A 14,912-nucleotide genomic window follows, 5' to 3' on the forward strand; every position below is an offset into this window, starting at 1 on the left:
GTATACAAAAGCGTGCCAGCAGAATGTAACAGTTTAAGGGTGCCTAGGGTGATTATAACGAATGTTATAGTCCAGTATGGCGGTAGAAGATAAGAGTTTGTCATGCCGCTAAGTTGAATGAATAAGCGTGTCATTCCTCTAACAAGTGAGAGGGTAGTTGTTATAAAGGTCGACCATCTGATTCTACTTTTATCTCCCAGCAAATATGATTCTTTATTAATGAACTACCGTACCTATGGAAGCCAGTAACGGTCAACGCGATAACACTATGAGGTGATTTATGCAGAAAGCCGTAATTTTCGACAGATGTATAAATTTCTACTGAAAGTATTTTAAGCATTTTACATCTACTTAAAATAATTTTACCCAGTATGACATTCAAAGAAAAGATGTTAAACTACACCCATGAAACATTTCTCATTCGTCTAGTTATATACGTGTGCATTCAATGATTCAATCGTTTATATATTTCAAATACATGTATATGCTTTAAAACGTGTGCTTTTACTCTCTTTTCTCAGACTGCAACTATAATTAGCATTAAGCATTATGTTTGTTGCACGCAGTTGTATCCACACGATACAAGATAACGCACTGAACAATGTGCCGCTAGTTTAAGAGATAGGAGTGTATGTAATCAACAATGACATCAATATGGCTCATAAGGCCACCATAGTATTCAAATATTAAAATGCGTTTCAACACTCTTAAAAAAATCTGAAAAAAAATAAATGAAATTTTTAGGCATTGTTTTCGGTTGTGTGTATAATGAACCTTTCTTCATATTTTGGCTTTCTTTTACTTTACGGTAGTAAAAACAGATATTGAACATTAAAGTGTATTCAGTGAAAAGTGAATGTGGGTAGAGTGGATTGTAAGTATCATTGTAAGGTGGGAGTGTCACGTTACATCTACGGCGTGCCGAGAACACGAGTTACTTAACAACCATGAAGTACTTAACAGCCACGAGCAACTTAACAATCACGAAGAACTTAAAAACTGCGAGGAACTTATTAACCACGAGCCATGAGTCGAAGTCAGGAGGCCCCGGAATCAAACCATACCAAAGGTTTTTAAAAATTGTATTCACTGCTGCCTTGCTTTGCCCTCAGCACTGAGAGATTAGACAAAGGAAACAGGGCTGGTAAGCCCAGTGTCAGTATAATGTAACTGGGCGGGGTGTCATGCGGGGTGTCATGCGTGGTGTCTCCGGCATGATACTTCAGTGGCGGCAGCACTTTGGCAGCATGGACTCGCCCGGCCACAAGAAGATACAATATATGTACACGCACCTAATGACCCTTCGTCGGCGTATGGCAGAAAAATTGTTAAGTACGACGCTTGGAACTTAAGTCTTAAGTTTACAGTTCTAAAAATGTTACCCACCTGAAGAATTTTTATTTTAATACAAAGAATTGTCTTAGATTTGACGACAAGAATGAAAATTAACATTAAGTTCAATTCTTAATTCAGGAATAATATCACAGGTTAAGACTAAGCCTGACTTAAATCTAAGATAGATTCATGATGCTGGGGCGAGCTGGTTCAGATCCTCTATCTAAGATCTCTATCTAATATCTTATTTATTTATTTATTTCATTGGTGTTTTACGCCGTACTCAAGGATATTTCACTTATACGACGGCGGCCAGCATTATGCTGGGAGGAAACCAGGCAGAGCCCAGGAGAAACCCACGATCACCCGCATGTTGTTGGCAAACCTGCCCACTAACGTTCATTATAAAACATGAAATGACACATTGTAGGTGTGTTATTCAATTGGCGCATTCTAATTTAAATTCTAATTCGCCACGATGTGGTTGAAACAATACCGACGCGGTGTGAATCCATATTCATTCATTCATTTATTCATTCATATATTCATGCTTTCATTCATTCATTCCATCGCCAGAACAGACGAAGTGTTGATTTTTTTCACTGCTGGACAATAAATATTTAGGGGCCTCCGTGGCTCAGTCGGTTAGCGCGCTAGCGCAGCGTAATGACCCAGAAGCCTCTCACCAATGCGGTCGCTGTGAGTTCAAGTCCAGCTCACGCTGGCTTCCTCTCCAGCCGTAAGTGGGAAGGTCTGCCAGCAACCTGCGGATGGTCGTGGGTTTCCGCCGGGCTGTGCCCGGTTTCCACCCACCATAATGCTGGCCGCCGTCGTATAAGTGAAATATTCTTGAGTACGGCGTAAAACACCAATCAAAAAAAAAAAAAAAAAATAAATAAATATTTAAGATTCTCCCGCTTCATTTGTTCGCGCCTTGGTGATAATAATTGGTCGACGTCGCCCGTATGGCCGCTAAGGTTGAGTGGCCTTACATGAATTTCAGGGTAGATCATTGTCTTCCTCAAGGCATGGCAAGCACCTTGACAGTCTGTATCACAAAAGCGACAGCTCATCATTTACCCAAGGCACCGTGGGTTCTTTATCCTTGCAGTGAAAAATACAATAATAGATAAATAAATAATTCTTCGTGAACATGATTTAAAGTCGCAACGATGAGATGATTCATTGGGTCACAAGGTTTTCTTTCTCCAGCTGGTCAGTAGAAGGGGCTAATCTTCCTATTAAGGCGAGATCTAATTGTACGATGTGACTTGTTCCATATGATATGATTCTCACAACACTGGCAGCTTAACTCTCGCCAGACAACTAGCTCAGTCAATATTGATGATATTGTCGCTCAAATCAATCGTGTGTCAAACGCCCGGCAGCAGCACCTTGAAAATGACGTCAAATGTCCCTTTCCCAACTCATCATCATGACATCGTATTAAAGACTGTGCTAAAATCCAATTTTAGAGTAAAAATAGCTCAAGGTCCTACTTCACACTAGCGCCACCTCACCTCATGTTATATTCAAACATATATCGCCTCCCCATTTAACACATCAAGAAGCAAAGAACTGTTAATCATAATAGATAATTAGAGACGGTCATAGGTCCGCTCCCCATCACATTTGTTTGAATATGAGAGGAACTAAACTTTGACAACCAATGGAAATCCAGTACTGCCAGACAGCAGTTATGGGGTTACGGGCGGATGACGTAAGCTCCCTGGCACGGCCACAATTATGTATCAGTATACTGAATGGACAAGACTCAGTTAACACAGATTACTTTCCAATATTTGGTTTAAACACCTCATTTCTAAATTTTATCCCTAGCCCTGTAACTCTCATTCCGACGTATTTGTTCTTTACGACCGTAGGCTTTTTAATTACCAGAGTAAATTAGGTCTAATGGCGCCATAACTAAGCATAATAGCTATGGAGTTAATAACCGGTCATGAGATAAGCCAGCTTTATTGCAGGGTAAGGAAAAAAGTCACGTAGAGAAAAATCGTGGCGTAACACCAGGAGTCTGCTATGCTGAATACTTCTGGATTTCTTGGAAGACGATCAAATCCCCCCCACCTCCCCAACCACCAGTCCCCTAATCGTCTTTCTAGGGAGACGTACTGTTCCTCCAGCCATATACATGTGGCCTTCTTTGAACGACATTCAATGTTGTAGACACCTGAGCCCTGGGGTTGTTCATCTCTCCTAATTATCGTTTCCTAATTACACGATTTAGTCCTCACAAATGAAATTTAGCATCAGGAAATTGTGTCTTGTGGGTTAACAAGGATATCCCGCTGAATCTTTACGCTAAAACGATTAACTCATTTCACTAAATAATCTAAGTCAATTATCAACTGAGAGTGAACTTCAGGACTCTTTCATAGTGCAGTTCAAAAAAGTACTCGATGACGCCTTATCAAGAATAGCCTGTGCGCATGCGTAACCTCGTTGAATTAACCTCTTTAGGCAGAGTTTAACGACACTGTCCTTTAGGGATTTTTTTTTTCGATTGAATAATGACGTCATAAAAATAATAATCACTCCAAACTGACAGCAGGTAATTCCGGGAAGTACAGATCCCCGAAAACCTTAATGAGCGAGAACCCGTGTTTTTGACATACAAAATGTTGTCTTGAAGGGCGGATCTTAATCAAACCTACTCCATATTCCCATGCCCACAGGCTTGCTTCCCAGACCGCACTTGTCCGAAAGAGTGGAATCATTGGCTATGCTATATTCGGTCAAAGGATACACAAGCCGCAATAACCATTCTAAACTATATAGCTCGCTGGACACAGATGCCTTATGCACTCAGCAGACAGATTATTAGATATAGAAACCAGTTGATCAGAACATAGAAGGTCATACGAGATTGATGATTTTGACAGCCGGATACCAATATACTATATATAAATGGCGAAAAACATTTTATGGCTTCTTGTACCCTATGTTCTTGTACACTATATTCTTGTACCCTATATTCTTGTACTAGATCTTCTTCTAGCATATATTCTTGTACCCTATCTTCTTGTACCCTATCTTCTAGATTTTACTCTTTCTTCACGTATCTTGTTTTCTTCTACCATGTCTTCTTGTTCCCTGTTTCCTTGTACCCTGTCTTCTTGTACCCTGCCTTCTTACATCTTGTCATCTTGTACTGTTTATTCTCTGCCCACTTGTACCCTGTCTTCTTCAACATGTAGTCTGTTTTCTGGCACCCTGTCTTCTTGAATTTTATGTTTTTGTACTCTGACTTCTTGTACCTTAAGGCAATGTGGCAAAAGTCACACAGCCATGTAGAAAAGTACCTCTATAACACAGATGTGATGTTTACCTCTGATTTCCTGCAACGTATAAGTGAAAAATGGTAGGGCGTGGTGTTAGCAAGAAGTGGTTAATCAGTGAAGAAAATCTGCACCTACCTGTCTTCTTAAGACATGTACTCTTACGCTATGCCTTTACATTGCTCCATTTTTGTACCTGTACTTCCCATAACCTGCCGTCTTTTATCCATCATATAGTGTCTTGTACATTTCAACATCCCGTGAAATATTCTTCTTCATGTCGCTTTTAGTCCAGTCTACATATTAATTCATTCATACAGTTTTTTTAACTTTTCCTTGTTTGTCCAGAATTACATTAAATTACAATGATAATTTTGGCATTTACTAAATACAATAGTACGTGTATTTAGCTTCTTTCTGAACTAATGAATAACTTCGTATCTCGATTTGTTACTGGAGTAAGAAGAAAAACTGTATCAGCTATTCTACACCTCAAGTTCATGCTCACATTTAATCCTGAGAGTGGTGTTTTATATCCATAATGTCGCTCTTTCCACATGCCCTATGCTGGTTAGCCCCGCTGTGCGTGTATAAATGAATCGCTGCAGTTAATATCGGATATCTTCCTTATCAACGTAAAGTCGATAGCAGTATAGTAAGGCAGTCGGTTGGAAAACGACGCGCAACATTTCAAAATTTTAAAAAATTAAAATTCCAATGATTAAAACACTGCCAACTACCGAGTTACATCGCATGATTTACATTCGCTCTGAAAACCAACAAATCAGGAGCCTCCGTGGCTCAGTTGGTTAGCGCGCTAGCGCAGCGTAATGACTCAGAAGCCTCTCAGCAATGCGGTGGCTGTGAGTCCGGCTCATGCTGGCTTCCTCTCCGGCCGTACGTGGGAAGGTCTGGCAGCAACCTTCGATGGGCGTGGATTTCCTCCGGGCTCTGTCTGGTTTCCTCATACTAAAATGCTGGCCGCCGTCGTATAAGTGAAATATTCTTGAGTACGGGCATAAAACACCAATCAAATAAATAAATAAATATAGACCTACAGTATATAACGTGTGTATCTCTCTTGTGCACATCCTACACCAGTACCATTTGGTTGATACCTTTAATGCCGGTAAAATTTAGAAATACAAATCCATTTGAAAAGGCAACACCTTTTTACAGAAACTTTTTTACATGAATGGCTAATTAAAATCATTAACTCAAAGTTTCAGAATACCAGCTAATAATTGTCAGTAATACTGAATATCTGAAACCATATTTTGCGTGTAAGTCACTAATCCGCCTCACCATAGATGAATATATGTGCTGCTTTCATTGCTTGTGATAGAGAATGTGATATAGATACATTGTTGTGCTATTTGCACAGGATCACGATTATAACATCAAGGGTTTGAAGATCAAGACCAAGAGGTGTCGCAAAAGGCTTGAAAACTTGTGACAAATATATCTTCCGGTATCGATTATCTACGTCTCTCTTTGAATGGATTCCTTCAAAAGCAACTTACGGTTTGGTAACTTAGGTTCTGAAATGATCCGTCAACGTCTTTGTCGGTTTCTCATAAGTTTTCTTTCTCTTCGTTTTTTGTCCCATCAGATCAAAATTCGCTGGGGTAGGTGTGTGAGTTATGCATTATCCAAGGTATGTCATCCTGTGTTTTTGTCGTTGGATGGAAGACAGTAAGCCAAGAGTCTTCCAAGGGATAATACAGTAGTTGTGTTAAGGATACAAAATTTAACATGAGCCCTGCATTGAATGTTGTATGAGGCCATTTTCCGAGCTGAGCAAAAATATTGTCACCAGAAGATTGGAAAATGATTGAAACCTATTTGAATTTCTACGGTTTCATGGAAATCTTTTCTGAGGATTCCAAGATCGTTATTTACAGAAAGATGCCTTGAATGATCCGAGATTTCAAGGCCAGTCCATGGTTTCAAGATTCTTGTATGGTGAATACAGGGTTAGTGAGGATTTGATTATATGGTTTTTAGAATGTATGTAATACCTGTGTCAGGACTGATTGATTTAAGTGCATTCAGTTTAGAATCTAACCAGAGCTGGGGTAATCCGTGAGGTGGATTAAATCTAATTTTGGTAAAACATGTATGTTTAAGAGGAGGGTGGCCTGAGGTCAAAACAGACGACAACAAAAGGTTAAAAGGAAAGTGGTGAACATTGTATGGTATCCCTTGCTTAATTTTGTAAGAACGATGTTACATCTAATGAAAGCTGAAGATATTCTGAGAGAAAGTGACTACGCCGTTGACCAAAACAAAAAGACTTTTACAGCAGACTGGTTAAAAATATATTCGGTCTTGGCATATTGATATATATAGGAGGCATTATATCTGAGATGTGGACAGTGCTGGTTGACGGATCACATTAGGCGCCTAACTCTCACTGCGCTTCAAACAATGTCACTGTATCCCACTGGGTAAGCAGCCGTTATATCTCGATTCTTCAGAGATCTGTAGCAGCCACCAGTTCAAATTAAACGCCACTAGAAAGTGACATATTTTAATTAGAAATTGCAACGACGAGTTTAACCCCAGAATAGCTGGCCCTCTATGTAGATCTTTCCCCCTAAATATTCAAATACTTCTAACCCTTCGTTAATTTTTATAATACAACCTCCCTTTTAATTGAAACGGTAAGTTCTTACCAATTTCGGAAAATCGCAGAAAGTGTGAACCAGCCTACCAAATCATTTGATCTGGAATTTAAAATCGAAAGCTGGGTATTTTTACGGCACTGAAAAGCAGACTTAACAGTGTGGAGCATATTGCAATGAAGGGAACGATTTCTGGGAATGGTTTTGCTATATGATCATCACTCGCAATACATCGGACCATGCATTTGAACAGACCAGGCTTTATTCCTGGGAAAAACTATGAATTCCAAATCTGTTAACGATTGTTCAGTATTTGATCGAGTGCGTACGTCAGTGGACAAGACTGCCGTCTGTTCTCAGTCTAACAAACAGGACGTGTTCCATCAACTGTGAAATCCAAACCGTCCACCTACAAGAAATCTTTCCAGTTACAAAAGTGCAATTGTGCTTTGATAAAAACGAGAGGGGTTTGAAATGCAAGAGTATTCAATAGTATACCAATGGCCACCGTCTTAGCATGTTAATAGAACTCTGGGAAACATCAGCTTTCCTGTATGGGGAATTCTTGTTCGTCATTCTTGTTTATGAAAGCAAAGAACTTCATGTAAGCTGTCGCAATTTATTAATTGAAGTTTTAATTACCCAATCAACTAATCGGTGAATTGCTCGTGACCAATGTGAAAATGTACTCCAGCCCTTTTTCTCCTGAGGGTTGCTACCCAAAAGTGTAGGGGGAAAGGAGGATTATCAAGTTTACCAACAGTTCCTCTCTGGCTGACAGTTTAACTTAATTACTCTTAGCAAAGAAACACATTTTATGAAACCTCTTGGTGTAAATAAAAGTATACATATACACATCACTCCATATAGAACTGTTGTTAGCAACGCCGACCCAAGCTGTTTTTCAACTGTTTGACTGCGACTGTCATCAGATTTATGGGTGGAAAAAACACGAATGTTGGCATAAGGGGTTTGGGAATTTTAGATTGTCTGGGCTAAAGTTCGCTTCTTGTGATCAATTGTTGTCAGTTTCAATCACTCGTATATAGAATGACATTCAACAAGTATTGGTAAAAAAAATACAAAACACAATGACTTTGAGATATATTTAAAGTAACGTGTGTTCTCCCTTTTTAAGGTGATAAATTGTATCACAAGATGTGTTTTGGTTTGATTCGGTTAAACTGCTACATCACACCACCATGGATATGGCCATTCCTCAGTCCAACAAAGTTGACATAGGAAAACAAATGGGCTGCCTATTAAGATCGTCTTGCAGGTTGTGGGATAGGCTTTGCTTTTACTGCCTAAGCAATCTACTTTGAAATGTATTACCTTGTACTTTGTAACCAAGAAAAAATTACACATATTTGAAAACTATCTGAAGTTGTCAAACACATGGTCTATTTGTAGACTTGGTTGTTTCTTTACCAAGATGTTTTGTTATCTACATTGTTGCCATTCTTTATGCCCACGGACGTTGTAAACCTAAACATGAAGAATAACCTTATCCAGGCCCGTCTACGAAAATTTCTCACCATTTACAGAGTTACGATTCGAAGGACTGTGCCTGAAAAACGAGAGACAAACAAATGTCAATATCTTCCTGTCCATCACCTTACCACTGGAAATATTTGAAAACTATGGTGGGCTTTACGAGCCATACTGACGGTATCTAGGAACTTTGACGTCACATCCCCTTTTTTTCCTGATGTTCACCAGAAGGAAGAAATTTACGGAAGTGTCGTGGAGAGAGTTGGATAAACTCTCTGAGACGTCAGAGCTCCGAACCTCTGATAGTATGGTCCATAAAACCTGTCTTAGAATTGAAATGTTTGAGCGCCTTTAACTATTTTTACAAAAATCAAAAAAAAAAAAAAAAAAAAAAAAAAAAAAACATAAATGGAAGAATATTTCTGCATAGTTTAAAGTGATCTATTTAGTGATGCCTGCTTCGATTTTTAAAGGCCTTTTCCTTTAAGTATCAGCTAATCTGTGGTTATCAGCTGAATTTAACAGGCTTGTCACAGCATCAGTTTTGGCACATTTGCCCATACACAACATATGTAGTAATCACATTTTTTTTTTGCGGAAAAACTAACTCACATATGCCACATAGGTCATCTGAAAAACGTTTTTTCAGACTTTTTTTCAATACTCAATGCCTCTTGACCAGCCAAGAGTTCTGAATGGCGGTAGACTAGTGCGTCTTATAATAAGGTCTCATGAGGTGGAACCACTAAGCTATTCTCTCCCAGTTTGTAGAAGTATAGCCACTGTTGCAACTTGACTCCAAATCAACATCATTACAGCAGAAAATGTATATTTGAAAGTCATCAGTCAGTGTGCAGAATATTGACAAAACTACACATACCTACAATGCACGTCATTCAGCCGAGCCATTTTATTATGCTGCCATCCGGTTAAACTGGTGCGGAAACAGCAGTTAAAAGAAACTATCAAACAACAGGACAAAAAAAGCCTGTTGAGTGTAACACAATGCGCATGAACGTTGCATGTTCATGCGCTGGCAGATATTTTTGAGAACGGGGATGGGATATGGTCTAACATGAAAGGTTATAACAACTGCAAGTGCCTTTAATGAAACCTTTTGAATCAAATGACATTTAATGCAATCTTGTATCTTGTAAAATGCATTGTCATCATACCAGTCATGCGCAATTTTCACTCACTGAAAAGTCCTCTGAAATAAAGAAACGATATTCTAAATTGTCAGGGTTTGGCGTCCATCCGTCTCTAAGAAATAGAAGTAAGAGGGACCATTAAACGGGCAATGTAAATACATGACTTCATCAATAAAGAGCACAAGTGCATCGATTACAAGGGCTGGACTTCATGTCAGCTCCTCTGCACCGTTCTCCACGCGTTTCTCTCATTGGCTCAGCTCTTGGTCAGCGCGTCAGTTATGTTTGCACATTGTCCAAGAACATCTCAAAATAGATTCAGCTCTACATTATACAACTCGCAATGAGAGCTCGTCAAGTCCCAGTTATAAACGGGTCCTGACGGTCACTTGGCCGGGTTGCATGCAACCTATAAAGTACGGCGCCTGCCTGCCTATGAAAGGCGCAATTGTCACTCTTCTTTCGTTTGGCACCCTTTCTAAGTGAGTAACATGCGTCATTTCGTCTAGTGTAGTCGTCAGTATCTTGAATATCAGAGGCAATAACCTTTGCCTGTGTGAATACCATATTCTGTTGAATACCGTTGAAAACTGTTTCAGAGTCCCTCCGTCAATCACATCTTCATAATTTATCTAACCTTCGTCGGCCAAAAATGAACACTACGGTAAAACTACGGATGGGATGCATCCTTCACGGGTGAGACGTCTCCGTCACAGGCGGAACGTCTCCGTGACGGGTGGGAAGCTTTTGTCTAAGGTTGGGCACCTTTGTCCCGGATGGGACCCCTCTTTCACGGGTGCGACACCTCCTTCACAGGTAGGACGCTTCCACCACGGATGGGACGTCCCTCAAGGGTTTAAGAAGCCTCTGTCACGGGTAGAAAGGCTTTGTAACGGGTAGGACGCCTCTGTCACGGGCGGGACCCCTTTGTCACAGGTGGGACACCTTATGGTTCGAGGATCTTATAGGAGAGTTTTCAGTTCGATCTCTTTTGTTGCTAAAGGTAAATAAAAGGTTTTTCTTTGTCATGTGACTTGACAAAAATGTTTGGCAACTTGTGTTGATAATTATTTACAAATGACAAAGTATAAATGACACCTTTTTCCATCAGGAACTCGACAGAAGTTCAACAATTCTCATTTCGTCAATTCCATCCATCGTTCTTTTACTCTAAATAACATTTTCAGACGCCAACGTTACAGTAAATGCCATCGAAAAAAGCTGCTTAACATTTTGACAGATCACATATAGTTTTTTTGATAGTTATTTAACGCCATAATCCAGAAAATGGTCAGTTCCATGGTTAGAGGACTGGAGAGCCTTGAGTAAACAACAGACCGTTACCAAGCTACTAGTGTCATACTGGTGAGAGTCAATTGCACTCCAGAGAACATCGTGTAAAACCACACGAAAGAGCAACTTGACAACTTTGGCACTATCTCCCGAAACTACAATGTAAGATGAAGAATCTAACAAATTTCAAGTCCCAGAATGGGATTCCACGTTCGTTTCGTTCGACCTAACAGAAACAGAAAGTCTCTCCTGCTTTTCGGATAGGAGGCCTCGGCTTAGCCGCAAGGTGCAGTGCGTCGTATGACTGTATCCTGTCCTACCCCCGCACAGAGAGCTCTCTCATCAATTTTAGTATGTTGCCATTTGTCCGCCCGTTTCCTCACATAATGAGGCTGACGGTGGCATGCAAACTACGAAATCATGCTTCTGAACACGATCTCAGCCAAGCAAATAGCTTGTAATTTAGGCAAATAACACGAATTAGCTCAGACACAACAGCAGAACATCCAGAAGAATTTCTTCAAGGCATATCGGGGATAAAAAAAGGGCTGATGCATTTTTTCCCGAGAATCCGTTTTCATCTTACGTCAAGAATATGTTTGGTTTGTTCAAAGTCCTGTGCCATTTACCTTTCATCTATTTTTTCAAATCAGCCACTGTAAGGACTCATGGCCCCCTGACAAATTGTTATTCCTGTGTTTTCACCACTTTAGTGAGGGGGAGAGCTGACAGTGTGTGGAGCCTCGGGGGAAACTTACTTTCACCCACAATACGTCTCTAGTTAGCTGCCTCCCCGAACAAGTTCACAACGCAGACGTTGGCAATGATTTAAACGATCGGTGTCTTACATCGCCTCGTCTTTTCCCTCAGTATTTCCGGGTCACCTTGCAAACAAATGACCAGCGGCAGCTGAACATTTCTCTTCAGGCAGACAAAAGGAGAGAATCCCACGAAGTGGGGAAGTCTGGAATAAATTTGTTAAGGTCAGATTCGTAATTGTCTTTCGAAAAAATACATTATGGACGTTAGGATTTGCCACTTTGGTAGACATATACAGATAACAGATAAAATTTGAATTATAAATTATCACAATATTGTTACGTCCACAAATCATTGTTTGCAAAGATTTTGATGAACATTTGTTAGCGAGAAGATTTTGTAGCTACATATTTAATATTTGACACTGTTTTTAAGGTGTCAACAACTTGAGGATAGCCAAACCAGTTTTAACGATACAGTGTATTCCAGATCTAAACACTAACTATATATATCGGCTATGAATATCGTAAAGGCCATGTAAACACCATTGGAAGGGGGGGGGGGGATGAGAAATAGGCATGTTAACTCTGGAAAATGAATAGCGCATTTGCGGTACTCGTGGATTAACATGACAGGCTTGCTGAGTGAGTTTGTTTCACTGTCAAAGAGTTCACTCGGTGCGCGATCATTACAACCATCTAAAATAACAGTAATTTTATATGGACATATTTGATCAGTAATAACCCAATAATGGGGAGACTATCGACATTCGTCTATTATCCATTAGCATCGGGCTTTCTTACTCGGGTTAATCTGTCATGCCCTGTACACGTATCTCTCGTCAGCACTGGCCTGATGCCATATCTCGTCGATTTCACCCCAGAATGAGGCAAGCAAAATTCGAGACTTGACAGAAGTGTCATGACTCCGCATTCGACTAAACTGTCATGACCTCGGACTCGACAGAAGTGTCATGACACTGGACTCAACAAAACTGTCATTACTCCACATTCAACACTCCTGCCATGGCTTCGAACTTCAGTCCGCTGTCATGACTCCTCAGCGAAAAAACTGTCGTGATTTCAGATTCTCCATCACCTAACTGTCATCACCTCGCACTCCACACAATTGCCATGAAACATGACAAACCTGACAGAAATCGCTATGAGTTCGTTCAGCTCATGCTGGCTTCCTCTCTGGCCGTACGTGGGAAAATCTTGCAGCAACGGGCTCTGGCAGGTTTCCTCCCACCATAATACTGACCATCGTTTTATGAGTGGAATAGTTTTGAGCGCGGCGTTAAACACCAATCAAATAGATAAATGGAATACAAAATTAACATAACTGGCAAAAGCTCCGTTGTTCCGCACAACACAGAACTGATATGAATCTGAACTCGACAGACATATTATGACTCCGAACTGGAGGAAACTTGCACGACTTTGCACTCGACAGAACTGACATCACTCTTGACAGACCTTGTCATTTATCTTTCACCTCTTTTTCAGGCATATTGCTGACAACGCATTGATTAATAGCCTCCGAAAAATTAATATTCCTATATGTGTAGTGCTTGAGTATAGACAAAATATAGGAATTCAACGCCTTTAAAGCCGTCTCACTATATACATGCTTGGTTAGTCCGCTTACGTACAGCCTGCGTACACATCTAGACATCGGTTACGGCTGACATTGCACAGTCTCAAATTTCAAACTCACAATGGTGCCAGATGTTCATTTCCCCTGTGACTTTTTCCGGCCAACAGACAAACAGGCAGGATCTCAGTGGCGAAAAAACCCATAGAATAAATAATTATAAATAAAGTTATTCCAAACATCTACCCTCAAAAGGGCGGAGTTCATGTATGTGTGACCCTGTAGTATTTCCACCCATAGATTCACACAAATAAAGACCTAAGAAGTAATTAATTTTGATTAGTGGTTTACTCTTCAAACATTGAAGGTATTCAACCATTTGCACAGATTTCATATTTGACCTCCATGTATATGTATAATTAAGATTCAATTACCTCATTTTTTTACCTGTTGTAAGAAGTACAACCTCTGAGCATAGATTTGAGAAAGGTGTTCAGAAAAAACATCTGTCGTAATCTTATAACAATTACTAGATGTTGTCAGTTACATATAATGATTTATTTGATTATTTTTATCTTGTAAGCTAATATGCGTGACCATGTTAAGCTAGATGTACATAAGAAATCTGCTGTACACGTATAAGCGATGTTTTTATTACAGTGTTTCTTTGTATGCGTGTATCCATGGCACTGATTTGTGCGATTAGCGACCAATGGCCTTCATGATGACATCTAACCCTTACTCAGATTTATTGGTCTGTGGGTCAGATTGGTAGATTGGACGTTAACCAGTCTAGACACGTACAACTAGGATAGCGGCTTCCGTGTACTGCAAGGAATCACGACACTTTTTCGGTACATACATTTTTCTTTTGTTAATACATACAGATGTTTGGCCTTCGAAATATAATATAATAGCGACGCTATAGAAGTACTTATCACACAAGGGTTCTGTCTATAACTCATATTTATTAAGCCATAAACGAGGATTCAGTTGGATGTATATGTGGGTAACTATAAAGCCCGACTATGTCCATCTCCCAGATCGCAGGTAAGCGTTGTTAGACATGTGCACTTCATAAACTTTAGATGTATACAGACAAATTTACTCTCAAAAGATCATCTGCTACATTTAATAGAAAGTCTGTTGTTGGGGTGATGGTGGAATCTATTCTGGTATTACAGCAGATTATTCTGCAAAATATAGCACACATATTCTGTATTCATTCAACATAAAGATTGCATTAGACTAACATGACTTTATGTTGGATATGACCCAATACTTGGTTGTAATACATTCTAGCATTAATCAGACACAAAATTTTCTGTTAAAGTTAACACAGAGCATAATCATCCCGC

The sequence above is a fragment of the Liolophura sinensis genome, chromosome 6 (assembly GCF_032854445.1).
Source record: "Liolophura sinensis isolate JHLJ2023 chromosome 6, CUHK_Ljap_v2, whole genome shotgun sequence".
Taxonomy (NCBI): domain Eukaryota; kingdom Metazoa; phylum Mollusca; class Polyplacophora; order Chitonida; family Chitonidae; genus Liolophura; species Liolophura sinensis.